Genomic DNA, 14,707 nt, shown 5'->3' on the forward strand with positions numbered 1-14,707 from the left:
ATTAGTGTGTTACAAATTGGCCATGCACTTTTGGCAGAAGGAATAAAGGTATGGACTATTTTCTAAAGAGGATGCAAATTCAGAAATTGGAGGTGCAAAGTGATGTGCGAGTCCGTGTGCAGAAGATTAAAGGTTAACTTGCAGGTTAACAGTGGTAAGGAAGGCAAATACAATGTTGGCATTCAGTTTAAGAGGACTAGAATATAAAAGCAAGGATGTAATGCTGAGACTTTACTGGTCAGACCACATTTGGAATATTGTGTGCAGCTTTGGGCCTCATATCAAAGAAAGGATGTGCTGGCAATAGAGGGAATCTAGTAGATTTACTAGAATGAAACTGTTAATGTATTAGGAGCTTTTGATGGCACTGGAGTTTAGATGAAATAGGAGGATCTCACTGAATCCTACCAAATATTGAAAGGCCTAGATAGAGTGGATGTGGAGAGGATGTTTCCACCAATGGGAGAGTCCAGGATCAGAGGGTACAGCCTCAGAAGGATACCCTTTAGAAGAGAAATGAGGAGAAATTTCTTTAGACAGAGGGTGGTGAATCTATGCAATTCTTGCCACGGACAGATGTGGAGGCCAAGTCATTGGGTACATTTAAAGCAGAGGTTCATAGGTACTTGGTTAGTAAGATTATGATGAGAATACAGGAGAATGGTGTTCAGAGGGAGTAAATCAGCCAATGTTAAAAGTTGGATCAGATTCGAAGAGCTGAATGGCCTTATTCTGTGCCCACAACTTATGGTCTTATACATGTCCTGGGTCCTCAACGTTTTATGATTTATGTAGATGATTTGGATGAAGGCATCAAAAAAAATAAAGACGCTAGAGCCAAGAAAGCAAGGGGGGGAACAGTACACAGCAAAATCAAAAAACACCAGAGCTAGGTTAAACAAGCCTGAGAACTCAGAAAATATATGAGAATGTAAAACAGCCCACTTTTAGCAGACAAATAGAAAAGCATACTACTTTAATGACGAGAGATTGTGGGGCACTGAGATGCAAAGAGTTCCACTTTCCCTTCTGCATGATTCCCATAAGGCTGATATGCAAATGCAGTAAGGAATTAGTAAAGCTAAAGCAACACACAGAATTGTGGAGGAATTCAGCAGGTCAGTCAGCATCCATGGAAATGAACAAACAGTCGATGTTTTGGGCTGAAACCATTCTTCAGGACTGGAAAGGAATGGGGAGAAAGCCAGAATAAAAAAAGGTGCAGAGAGGGAAAGAAGGTTAGCTCAAAGGTTTCCATCAACTTTGCCTCCACTTCCACCTTGCCCTTAAACTCGCTTGGTCCATGTCTAACACTTCCTCCCTTTCATGATCCCTTTATCAGCATTTCTGGAGACAAACTGTCAACTGACATCCTATAAACCTCCCAGTTCCCATGGCTATCTTGACTCATAACCTGTAATAATGCTATTCCATTTTCTCAGTTCCTTTGACTACACCACATCTGTCCCAGGTTAAGGCTTTCTTTTCCAGGACATCAAAGATGTCCTCCTTCTTCACAGAATGGAGTTTCCCTTCCTCCTCCATTTCCCAGACTTCTGTGCTCACCCCATCTTCCCATTGGCTTAACAGTGATTGAATTAGAAAAGTTTATGGTTATTGTTTGTTGCTAGGGGAATTGAATATAAAAGTAGAGATATTACACACGAATTATATAGGGAAGGGAGAATTGTATAGGGCAGTACTAGTCTCCTTATTTAAGGAAGATGCGAATGCATTGGAAGTAGTTCAAAAAAGCTTTACCAAAATATAAGCATGGATTGGGAAGGAGGTACAGTAGTGAAAGATTGAACAGACTTGATTCCTGGCCACTAGCGTTTAAGATACAAGAGTTGTCTAAAAGACATGATCCTGATGGGTTCTTGATTATGTTCCCTCTAAGCTGTGCACGTGTGCGCACGCACGTTTTTCAACCAGCGCACAAAGGAAATTAATGTGCGTACAAAAGGTTATTTACCTAAAATAATGTAGTAATCAATAATTATACTTACTGAAAATAATCTTTTAGCTAAATGTTTTTGTTAACTAGTTAGTTAGTTTTTCAAATACCACAATGCACGTCACTAATTTACGTCACCTCACCTTTCCTGTTCTGGTTTGTACAGCTGCATCACAGCGGCAGACATCTTTGGCGGACAGTGTTCATATCGTAAAGTTTATAGAGATCTGTTTCAAATCCTGTAGATAGCTTACTATGTTTTTATTGAAAAAGGTCAGTCAAATGACCCTGTAGCTAAATACTGTCACAGGAAATTGATAAACATCACATACAAAGTAGCTTTACAGTTTTTAAGTGACGTTTTTGATGAACTGGATTCTGCAAAAGAGTGGCCTGACACCAATTGATACATTTCATTTTGTGCAAGGCAAAATTAACAAGAAAGCAGTATCTGGGAGACAATGTTTCGTGGAGTGACAAAGTTAAAGTTTTGCTAAGCCAACAACGTGAAGAAAATGTCACAGTAGATACAAGTTCACTGCTGACTTTTATAAATAGTCTTTTGTGTTCATTTAGGTTTCCTGAAGATGAGCTACAAGAATAGTCAGCTTTTGATTTCTCTGCAATTGCAGATTGTGACTTCACATTTGACGATGAACAATTTAATGCCTTATGTCTAAAATATCATGATTTTCTAGCTGAAAATACTGTAATAGTTAGACAGTTTAATGATTTCATATTTTCAGTGCAAGAAAAAATTAAGTTCAAACTGATTTCAAACTTTGCTCAAATGTTGACGTTTGTACTTCAAAATGAACAGTTTTGCGACCTTATACAGTTGATGGACATTGGGGAAACCTTTCTTGCGTCTAGTGCGGACTGTGAGCGAGGTTTTAGCCTAATGAATCAACTCAAAAACAAGCTGAGAAACCATTTAGGTGAATGTCATTTGGATATGTTAATGAGAATCAAAAGCTATCAATTAGATGGAAGTTGTATTAGTCTAGATAGAGTTTACAAAGAATGGGTAAATGCCAAAGACAGGAAAGAGAAAAAATAACTGAGTGACTTAAATATGTATGTTATTTTGTTGTTATTCTGTTCAGATTTATGTCAAATATTTTGTAAACCTACATAAACTGTGCTATGTGTGCATTCAGCATGTACATATTTTTGTCACAAGAAAAAAAATTTGCACAAAATAAGATTTTTGTGCACACTGACTACTAAAAATTAGAGGGAACATTGGTTCTTGACAGGGAAGATGTTTCAACTTCCAGGATACTGTTGCCTCCATAGGGCAGAGATGAGGCACTTCTTTCCCCCATCAAGAGTGTTAGGATTCTTTGGAACTCACTTCCTAAAACAACAGTGGAAGCAGAGTTCTTGAACATTTTTTAAGGCAGAAATGTTACCACGGTTGACAGGAATCTGGAGTTGAAGTTACAATCAAATCATCCATGACCTTATTAAATGGCAGACAGTATTAAGGAGTTGAATCAACTACTGTTACTCTAATTCATATGCACTATTGGCTATGAAAATCTATGAACAAGATAATGTTCATATTTCATATGCTGCCATTGGCTGTAAAGTGGCCCATTGTGATCATATGTTCTGAATTTACTTGACTGCCCGTAAGCATAGTCAACACCTTAATCGACATTCAAATCTTACTACAGCCATTTCCTGTCAACTATAACCTGTTGTTCCCATGAGTATTCGTGACCACTTTTTTGGTGCACCTGCTCATTAATGCAAATATCTAATCAGCCAATCATATGGCAACAACTTAATTCATAAAAGCATGCAGACATGGTCAAGAGGTTCAGTTGCTGTTTAGAACAAACATTAGAATGGGAAAGAAAATGTGATCAAGTGACTTTGGCCATGGACTGATAATTGGTGCTAGACCAGCTAGCTTGAGTATCTCAGAAACTGCTGATCTCCTGGAATTTTCACGCATAACAGTCTCTATAGTTTACAGAGAATGGTGTGAACAACAAAAAAAAACATCCAGAGCGTCACAGTTCTGCAAGCAAAAATGCCTTTCTAATGAGAAAGATCAGAGGAGAATGGTCGGACTGGTTCAAGCAGACAGGAAAGGGACAGCAACTCAAATAACCACACTACAACAGTGGTGTGCAGATGAGCGTCTCTGAATGCACAACACATGAAACCTTGAAGTGGATGGACTACAGAAGCAGAAGACCACAAACATATACACATGAGTTACCTAATAAAGTGGCCACTAAGTGCCACTTTAATTATAGGTATACTGACAGATCTAAAATACAAGGGCATTACAGCACTGAGTTAAGTAAAATTAGATTCATTTCAGATTTCCCCCTTTTCATAAAAATACTATTGATTCTGCCTCTTTCTTCTCCTATCTGTAGCACAGTCACTTCTCTTTTACAGCCTAGGATTTTATAGCTTTTCCATCCTGCATCTATGGTCTCCAATTTGCAAAACTGACAAGACGCAGTTTAACTGGAAATCCCAAAGCTACAATCAGTGATTCAGTTCTGCAGCACAGGTTGCCCTTCTATGGCTTTCCCTAATCGAATAAATACAGAAAATCACTTGAATGACAGTGATTTAAGATGTTTATAAGCTGGTTTCACTAACTGTGGTGCAGAACTTTTCTTTGCAGGGACAGAAGACTGGTAATTCAAAACACCATTTAGAACTACTCAAGTGAACAGGGAAGTCTCCAATTTACTCATTCTGTGCTCTCTTGCCAGATTCCTCATGGAGGCCAGTGGCAAAGCACCAACCTCCTGAAGTTTCCTAGCTGTGGCACTGGAAATGGAATGCTGATCTGAACCACAGTAGACTTGGTGCAGGTTCAATAATTTCACTCACTTCAGTGGACAATGATAGGTCCAAAGCAGGCAACTTTTCAGCTCAGTTATTATTTTCCATCCCAAACTAATTGAACTGATCCAGTTAACAAATGTAATCAATTGTTTTAAATGCTTTAAAATGTTTTAATTGTTATGTTTTAAAAAATTAAAATTAGTTACATTTTTAATAGCATGATTAATTTGTCATTTTTGATTATTTTTGAATGTTTGTAAATTTCTTGGCATTCAGAGATGTTGCGTTCTGACAGCTGGTTCCACCTGGGGGGGAGAATAGCTCAACCAGCTGTCAGAGTTCCACAGGGCCTTGTTGATTAAAACTTAGCTTCAGGGTCTTGGCTGGTGCAGTAGAATCCATTTTTGTCCAAAGTCTAAGGTCATCACCAGCCATTGACGACCATATACAAGCCTCAGCCATACGACGAGTAAAACAACAGGAGTTGCCAGAAAGATGTTTCATGATAGAACATTGCCATGAGCTGAACATGTGTTACATATTACAGAATACGCCAAAAAAAATTCATTTTATTGCTAGGCGCTTGAGTTTTTAAATGATGTACTCTCACTTTAGTTACTGATTTGCAAACTGTGTCTTAAAAAATACTAGTTTTAAGTATATAGCTTCACAGATAAAGTATATTCCCTCACTGATATTTGAAAGGGAAATATTATTATCTTATTCGAGCAACACACGTCAAAGTTGCTGGTGAACGTAGCAGGCCAGGCAGCATCTCTAGGAAGAGGTACAGTCCCTCTTCGTAGAGATGCTGCCTGGCCTGCTGCGTTCACCAGCAACTTCGATGTGTGTTGCTTGAATTTCCAGCACCTGCAGAATTCCTGTTGTTTGTATTATCTTATTCAATCCACTTTCTACCTTAACCAGATTCATTTATCAAATGTACATCGAAACACGGTGGAATGCATCATTTGCGTTAACAGCCAACACAACGTAAGAAAGTGCTGGGGAAGTCTGCAAGTGTTGCCACACATTCCGGCACCAAATGTACACCCATCTTTATTTTGTGTCTAATAATTTAACAATTGAACATATTTTCTCTCGCACTCCTGGTTATCTGAGATTTTTTTCAATATGATTGGATACGCTTGATGACATCTCTACTGCTGGCTAATAGGAATCTGACAGCAGAGTTTTGGAAATGAGGAAGTTTTCCCTAAACGGTACTACTTCAGAATCAGATTTATCATCACCAGCATGTGATGTGAAATTTGTTAACTTAGCAGCAGCAGTTCAATGCAATACATAATCTAGCAGAGAAAAAATAATAGATAGACAAGTAAATCAATTACATATATTGAATAGATTAAAAAATTTGCAGAAACAGAAATACTGTATATTAAAAAAAAAGTGAGGTAGTGTTCATGGGATCAATGTCCATTTATGAATTCGATGGCAGAGAGGAAGAAGCCATTCCTGAATCACTGAGTGTGTGCCTTCAGGCTTCTGTACCTCCTACCTGATGGTAACAGTGAGAAAAGGGCATGCCCTGGGTGCTGGAGGTCCTTAATAATGGACGCTACCTCCTGTGAGAAGCTATTTTTGAGGTCAAAAGTGGTACTGCTGGTATTAAGCAGTGGTACTGGCTGTCAATCCTGGACTGCCTCTCTGTCTCATCGCACTCACCTCCCCCCCCCCAACAATCTAGCATTTGTTGTGTCAGTAATTTTCACTTTTCCTCTTTTCTTCCACTCATTTACAGATTCTTCTCCACAAAATCATAACTCTTTCTCTCTCCCCACTAACCCTTCTTTCCCATGTCTTTCCTCTGTGACAACATACACATCGCATTCACAAATACAACATCCCTCCCTCTATAAAATGGGTTGACAACTCCCATTAGTTACCTGAAACACATGCCCTCATTAGTTCATTCATTCACATTGGACAAATAAAATTGAAATACTTACTTTTCACTTTGCATGGAAACGAAGCTTTCAAAGACAAGGTTGATATCACGAGACATAACTGATAAAGTTTAAGGGAATAAGGGATTCTCAGATCCCTGTAAACAATGAATTAAGTACTGACTATGTCTGTGACTGCAGTGTGTTTGAATAATGTCTCACAGCTGCTTTCTTTGGAGCAAGATAAAGGTTAAAGTTCGCCCAGATCCACATAAGATGTCTCTGGGCTTTTCACACCTTTTAATTTTGACAAAAAGCAGTACCTGATGGAAATTAGACAGAACATTCCTTTTTATTTAAAGCATAAATTTGACAGATGTTCTTATCTTTGTAATTAAGTTGTGGCTCCAGCAAACCAGGTAGGACATTTTTTTCTTTAATTAAGGTGGCTGGAGTGTCGAACAAATTGATTGTACTTTTGTATCAATAGTCCATTGACTTGGCCAGAATGGCTATCAAACAGATTGTTCTTTTGTATCGGTGGCCCTATAACTTCAGACAATTCTGACATCAGGCAGTGAACTTGTAGAACCACCGGGGAGATGAGAAAGGTTCTCTCCCTGATGTCAGGTCCAAGTTCACTCGCCGGCTGAGTTCGAAGAAATAAACAGGTGAAAAGATAAGTAACGATCTTTTTGTGCTGTCGTTATTTGATCCAGCAAAGTAACGTTTACAAAACAAGAATAAACTCAATCTAGATCACGGGTACCCAATCTTTTTTATGCCATGGACCAAGACCATTAAGCAACCCCTGCTCTAAAAGCAATGCTTAAACTTCACGTAATACGACATTCTATTTGGAATCCTTGCTCCAAATTCAATGCTTTCAGCTTTATGAAATACTACATTCTATTCCCCGTCGCTCAGTGCTCCCTGAGGTAACAGATTTTTGCACTGAAATAAGGTAGGGTTAATGATGCTTGCAGTTACCAAAATGATGCTTGCAGTTACCAAAATGTATTTCGCCCAGCAAGAAATATATGCCAGATGAATTCCAAATCAGCAGCCTCTATGACTCAGTTTCTATACCATTGATGCCTCTTCACTATTCATTTCTCAGAAAATAAAGAATAAAGGAAGTTTACATATGGGAACATGGCAGACTCCAACAAAATTTGAGCCATTAGAGTCTGCCTCTGGTATTACACATCTAAAATGCAACACAGGAAACTTTCACATTTAAAAACTGTAAACTTTCCTATAAAATTATTTTCCTTTTCACAGGAACCATCTGGTTCTTCGCCACTCCACTGCGTTCCTAATTTACAATTAGTGATGCAAACAAGTCTCTCTGCAAATCTATGCAACACAGAAACAGGCCCTTTGGCCCATCTAGTCTGTGCTGAACCATTTAAACTGCTTAGTTCCATCAGTGTACACCCAGACCATAGCCATCCATATCCCTATCCAAACTTCTCTGAAAAGTTGAAATGGAGCTCGCCTCCACCACTTGTACTGCAGCTCACTCCACAATCTCACAACCCTCTGAGTGAAATTTCCCCTCAAGCTTTTCACCCTTCACTCTACACCCATCTTTTGTTGTAGTCCCACCCAACCTCAGTAGAAAAAAATGCTTGCATTTACCCCAACTATAGCATCTATCAAATTCCCCTCAATCTTCTATGTACCAAGGAATAAAGTCCTAACCTATTCAATCTTTCCCATAATTCAGGTCCTCTATTACCAGAAACATCCTAGTAAATTTTCTCTGTACTCTTTCAATCGTATTTGCATCTTTCCGATAGGCAGGAGACCATAACTGCACATAATACTCCAAATTAGGCATCAAGAACATTACATATAATTCCAACATAACATCCTATCTCCTGTACTTAGTACTTTGATTTGTGAAGGCTAATGAGCCAAAAGCTTTCTTTACAACTCTATCTACCTGTGCTGTCACTTTCTGAACCTGTATTGTCTGATCCCTTTGTTTTACTGCACTCCTCTGTGCCCTACCATTCACCGTGTTAACAGCTACCCAGGTCAGTCCTATTGAAGTGCAATATCTCACACCTGTCTGCGTTAAGTTCCACCTGCCATTTCCACCAGCCCATTCCCCATCTAGTCCAGATCCCACTGCAAGTGCATAGTCTTTCTCCCAGCATTCCACTAGTCACAGGCCTCCAGTCAGAGAGGCAACCATCTACTACCATTCTCTGGCTTCTCACACAAAGCCAATGTCTAATCCAATTTACTATCTCATAGTGAATGAGAAGTGACTGAACCTTCCTGACCAACCTCACATGCAGGACCTTGTCAAATGTCTTGATAAAGTCCATATAGACAACATCCATCACCTTGTCTTCATCAACTTTCCTGGTAACATCCTCGAAAAACTCTCTAATATTGGTTAGACATGACCTACCACGCACAAAATCATGCTGACTATCCCTAATTAATCCCCGCCTATCCAAATACGCTTATATTCAGTCCCTGAGCGTACCTTCCAATAACTTTCCCACTACTGATATCAGGCTCACCAGCCTATAATTTCCTGGTTTATTTTTACAGCCTAAACTGTAGAACATTAGCTATCCTCCAATGCTCTGGTACCTCACTAGATGTTAACGATGATTTAAATATGTCTTCAATTTCTGCACTTGCCTCCCACAAGGTCCAAGGGAAATAATTAGGCACTGGAGAACTATCCACCCTAGTTTGCCTCAAAATAGCAAATACCTCCTCCTCTGTAATCTGCACAGGGTCCATGACATCGCAGCTGCTTGTCCTCACTTCTAAAGACCGTGTCAACTTCCTGACATGCAAAAAAACATCCATTTAAGAGCTCCCTCATTTCTTTTGCCTCCATGCATAGGTTACCATTTTGATTTTCCAGAGACCAATTTTGTCCCTTGCAATCCTTTTGCTCTTAACATAGTTTAGGATTTCCTTCACCTTGTCTGCTAGGGTAACCTGACACCTTCCTTTTAGCCCTCCTGATTTCTCTAAATGTTCTCTTGCATTTCTTATACTCCACAAGTACCTCATTTCGTCCCATCTACCTACACCTCCCTATGCGCCTCCTTTTTTTTCTTAACCAGGGCCTCAATATCTCTTGAAAACCAAGGTTCCCTAAACCTGTTATCTTTACCTTTTATTCTGACAGATGCACATACAAGCTTTGTACTGTCAAAATAATTTGCATATGCAAATTTCTTGCCAATTCAAAAAAAAAGTCCCATGCCGCTGTACAACTATGAAATTACTAAATCTGTAGTCCTTGTTGTAGGAAATCCAACAACCAATTTGCACACATTTCCTACAAGCCAATGTAGAAATGGTCAAATAGTCTAAGAATTTTCAGAGAAATAAATATTGACTGATATGCTGCAGATAACTGGCCTATCAGGAACATCCAAAGAGCAGAAAGAAACTTAGTTTTCAACATCTCATCCAAAGCACTGCTACCCCAAATGCAGGATTCCCTAAAAGACAGGACAACTACATGGCCTATTTAGCCGAGGTATTCTTTAAAGTCAGAAATTACAACTTTGTGAGATATTCAATTTTAGCAATCAAATGAAGGCCCTCGTGTGGCTCCCTCAGCCGCACCAAAGCACTAAAGCCAATGCAAGTACTTTCCTCTGGCAAATTTCCTGAGCCATATCTGATCTAGATACAGACTTCACTTTCATCACCACAGTCGTGCCCATCTCTGTTCCTTTTAACTCTCACCAACTTACTGTGAGTGGCTTGCAACTCCCAGTTATTTTTTTTTTGAATAAACTCCATATCAGATCACTGGTCACATTCAATCCCACTCTTGCCTGCCCAATAATACCAAATCTTACAGATGTAATTGATTCCTTTTCCTTCATTCCATTGATGTCATCCACAGCCTCTCCCATGGTGTCACTTTAATGACCCACGTTTATGTTTTATCCTGAGCCAATCGTTTGTTCTGCGGGTTTTCAACTTCTGTGGATATGCTCCATCCCTCCCATTTATCCCTCTTTAATCAGTAGGAGAAAATTCTGTCATCCGCATCTCCTCCTGAACCATACAGCTTACTGCATTTATATAGTTTATATTCATCCAAGGTTTTAGTCACCTCTCTAAACTTTCATCCCAAAAGGAACAAAATAGGAATGTTATTAGTGTCTGTTAAATCACAATTTCCCTTATGTTTCCAAAGCAAAATTAAACATGGTTCTAGGACCAAAATATTGGGGCCAGTTGTATCTCCAATTCTTATACTAACCAAATCCAACGCCAGAGCAAGTAGACATGAGCAGAAATTGTGTTGGGACCAAAAGAAATGAGCAGGAGTCAACATAAAGCTGTAGCAGAAGCATTGCTACTCTGGAGAGCCAATACTTGGGAGAAAGGTACTTGAGTCACCATGGTAGTGTAGCGGTTAACATGATGCTATTATAGCTTGGGGCATCAGAGTTCAGAGTTCAGTCCCAGCATTCTCTGTATGTCCTCCCCATGGCAGGCATGGGTTTTCTCTGGGTCCTGCTGTTTCCTTCCACGGTCCAAAGATGTATCAGATAGGTTAATTTGTCCTTGTAAATTGTCCCATGATCAGGTTAGGACTAAATCAGAGTTGCCAGGAGTGTGGAGTGGTGCGGCTTGAAGGGCTGGAAGGGCCTATTCCGCACTTTATCTCGAAATAAACATACCAGGGCTGGAAAAGCAGTAGAGTTTTTGAGGGGCTCAGGTGGACACAAGCTACTGATGGCTTATGTGATCTTTAAAGAGGAGTTATCCAAGTCAAGAATGGAGCAATCATTGCTATGAGTGTACAGACAGAAACCATCATGAGAGAAATCTTTAGTTCAAAGGAAAAAGCTACAGGTTTTTCAGATACTATATTAATAACCAACTGGACCAACAATCCCAAAAAACAATTATAACAAACAAGTAAATAAATATTCTGTGAATTGCCAAAAGTTACTGTAATGTGGTTGTCATAATTTATAGACAATAACTGATATAAATTGTTGAAACCACACTTTGACTCTGCACCATCAGCTATTGTACAAACAAAATGTTTCCAACAAGTTGTTTGTATTTTAGTAATACAAAGGTACTCCTTTCCAACAGTTAAATCTTTTTCAAACAAAAGGAAATGCTGGAAGAATTCAACCAGTCAAGCAACATCCGCGGAAAGAAAAGCAGTCATGTTTCAGATTGAGCTTCCTTCAGTCTTTTTCTCGTTTAAAAGTACTGTTTGTTAGGTGATGATAATGAAACAATGTAATTTCTTCTGAGGACAATTAAAAAAAAGGGTAGATCCTAATATTTAGCAGTTCTGCCAAAGTTGCAGGTGAAGAAATAATTGGAAAAGAGAGACACACAACCCTCAAAAGGCTTTTCCAAGAAGGTGCAACTCTGTGTCTGAAAGCCTGGAAGGAGGACGGCCTGAAGCTTGTGTTCATGAGCGCTAGATTACAGAAAATATTAGTCTTCCATCCTGATCTCCAAGCTAGTCAGGGTGAGCAGCAGCTGAACCACAGCCAGCAGGTAAACTGGAGGGTTTAACCTGCAATCGTCCCAAGTTAATAAACACAAGTCAGGAAGACAGGAGAGGTGCAATAACATAGGAATGCCAAAGGCATTTATAGAGAGAAAAATAAAAATCAGCTAAGATCCCCTGGTGTTCATGCCTCCAACAGGTTAATGGCTTGCTGACAATTACGGTTCGGCCTCATCAGATACACAATCATCAGGTCATCAGTACAATTTCATCCAAGAGGTAATGTAGAAAATGAAGTCATTAATCTGATTTCCATTGTTTGGAATCTAATTGGTTTGGTAATAGATTTTCAGTCCACCAGACAATGAATTAATTTCAACCTGCTACATGTTATTATATGCCAGATAAAAGTAAATGCAGGAACAGGCCTTGGCACGTTGACTCAGTAGTGAATTAAATGACAAGTTTAAACATTCAACCTTCTTCATAGAGGAGCAAATTGAGCTGAAGATACAGAGATGTGCTAAGGAAAGTCAGCGTGTTCATGAATTTTGAGCAGTAGCAAATGACATGTCCCAGTCGCCTTCAATTGCCCCCAGATCACACTCCACTCAGGGCAGCTTTATGCGTCGTTGTTACTTCGAACCAAAATGCAGCCACGGTCAAGTTGGCGGACCTCTACCTAGTTGACTACTCTGCCAATTAATGCTATAAACTCACAGTATCTGCTGCATCCCCTTTGTTTTGGGGAAATCAAGCTCGAGACGTGGGTGAAACCTCATCCCTGCTCGTCTGATTCACGCCTTAATTCAGTTCCTGAAGGCTGAGATGTTTCAGCTTTGAACAAACCAGGTTCTCCCTCGTAAACGAATGTTGCAAGATACTTTATTAGATTTACCAGTCCCGACTTTCCCTTTTATTATTTCTGTTGGACCCACGCACTGGTAGACAAGATCGATAACCAGCTCAGCGAGGAAGGAGGGAGGGGTTAAACCAAGTCTCCTAACTCCCGACGCAGAGCAGTGCCTAAAACCGCGAAACAATATTCATTTATGTAACTGCTATTATACGCTGGAGCTTCAGTAATAGCGTCGCACCCAAATGATGGCGAATTTAAAACAGCAACATCATAACTTAACTGGCAATTCCGGTTGCCGATATCAAGATACGAGAACTTAAGTAAACGATTTTTTTTTAAAAAGGGTCTGTTTCACATTTTCATGCACTCATTAAATTAAAACGGCAACCTAGAGTGCAAATGCAACCTGATACATTTTGATCCCTTCTTCAATGTTAACAGCTTTCTTGCAACTAAGATGCACAATGTAACGCCTCCATCCCACCTTAGAGTCGCCTCCGGTCCCCTTCCTCCGCCGGCTGCGCACATCGATGCAAGACGTCAGCGACATGAAGGAGCCGCATGATTAAAACAAAAGTATGATGCATCCCCCTTTTTCGTGTATAAAACTAAGGTTCACCACTACCAACAGAGTGAAGTGGTGTCTAGATACGACGTTACAGCACTCCTATACGACAATGGAGACACGGAGCTGGGTTGACGGGAGTCAGAACAGAGCCATTAAATATACATCAAAATATCACATTTCCATTAGCGCTAGAGATCAGTGGCAAGGCTAAAATTGATTTCAGGCATCTTTTGTTTGAATATTAAAAACATTAATTGCACTTGCAGGCACACATTTTTGTTAAACACCCCATCCCTTTCACCACCACTCTAAATCCCACCCCACCCCCAATTGCAGGAGGACACACCATTTCACTATTTGAAACGTAGATATAATCTATACAATGACTAAGAAAGCGGTTACTGTCTCTTGGTAACGGAACGGCGCTCCTTTAACTAATTTAAAACCACCTTAAACTAATAGTCTTGCACGAGAAAAAAAATGCCATTTTCGTTGAGACTTACCGAGTCCGTGCGCTTCCAGGTAATGTCAGATGGGGTGTGGGGAAAGCCGTCTCTCTTTCTCTGTCGCTCTTTAAAAGAGGGAGAAAAAAATTCCTAGAGGTGTACTGGCATCATCCTATCAGGGAAAAGCTGAGAGGAACAGAGCAGCATCAGCATCCGCCAAGACAGTGCAGGAAGAGCTCAGCTCCGCCGCGCAACAGCCGAGCTGCTCCCTAGTCTCCTCCCTACCCTTCCCCCGTCCTCGTCTCCGTCTCTCGCGCTAGCTCCGGAATGGAAGCGCGAGAACTGTCGGGAATCTCTCTCTGTCTCCCTGCGCAAACGCGGTATCTCCCGAAACAGTCCCAGCCCCTCTCCGACATGCTCGAGAGTGGCCAAGGCCCAAAGCAGCCAATCGTAGTTATCAGCAAGTGAGCGTGGTGGTGGCTGGCAAGACAACTCACCGCAGTTACCACCAAACTCAATGGATTCCCCCTCCCTCCGACGAGGATAGTCAACAGTTAAGTCCCTTCCCTCTCAGTTCTTCCTCATCTCCTACCAAACCTTCAAAAGGTCTTTGGTGGAATGTACGCTAATTTCTGGCGAGCTTTACCTACAACTCTGAGACT

At 40.2% G+C, this 14,707-nt stretch overlaps 1 long non-coding RNA gene across 1 annotated transcript in view; it reads right to left on the bottom strand.

The window, feature by feature from the left end:
* LOC140212557 (uncharacterized) overlaps positions 1–14,254 on the bottom strand; it is a 485,064-nt gene extending 470,810 nt beyond the window's left edge. Inside the window, exon 1 of the long non-coding RNA XR_011889745.1 lies at positions 14,103–14,254. This is a non-coding gene — a long non-coding RNA (uncharacterized lncRNA). The remainder of the gene's footprint in view (positions 1–14,102) is intronic.
* Positions 14,255–14,707: the final 453 nt, after the last annotated feature.

This window comes from Mobula birostris, chromosome 19 (assembly GCF_030028105.1).
Source record: "Mobula birostris isolate sMobBir1 chromosome 19, sMobBir1.hap1, whole genome shotgun sequence".
Classification (NCBI taxonomy): Eukaryota; Metazoa; Chordata; class Chondrichthyes; order Myliobatiformes; family Myliobatidae; genus Mobula; species Mobula birostris.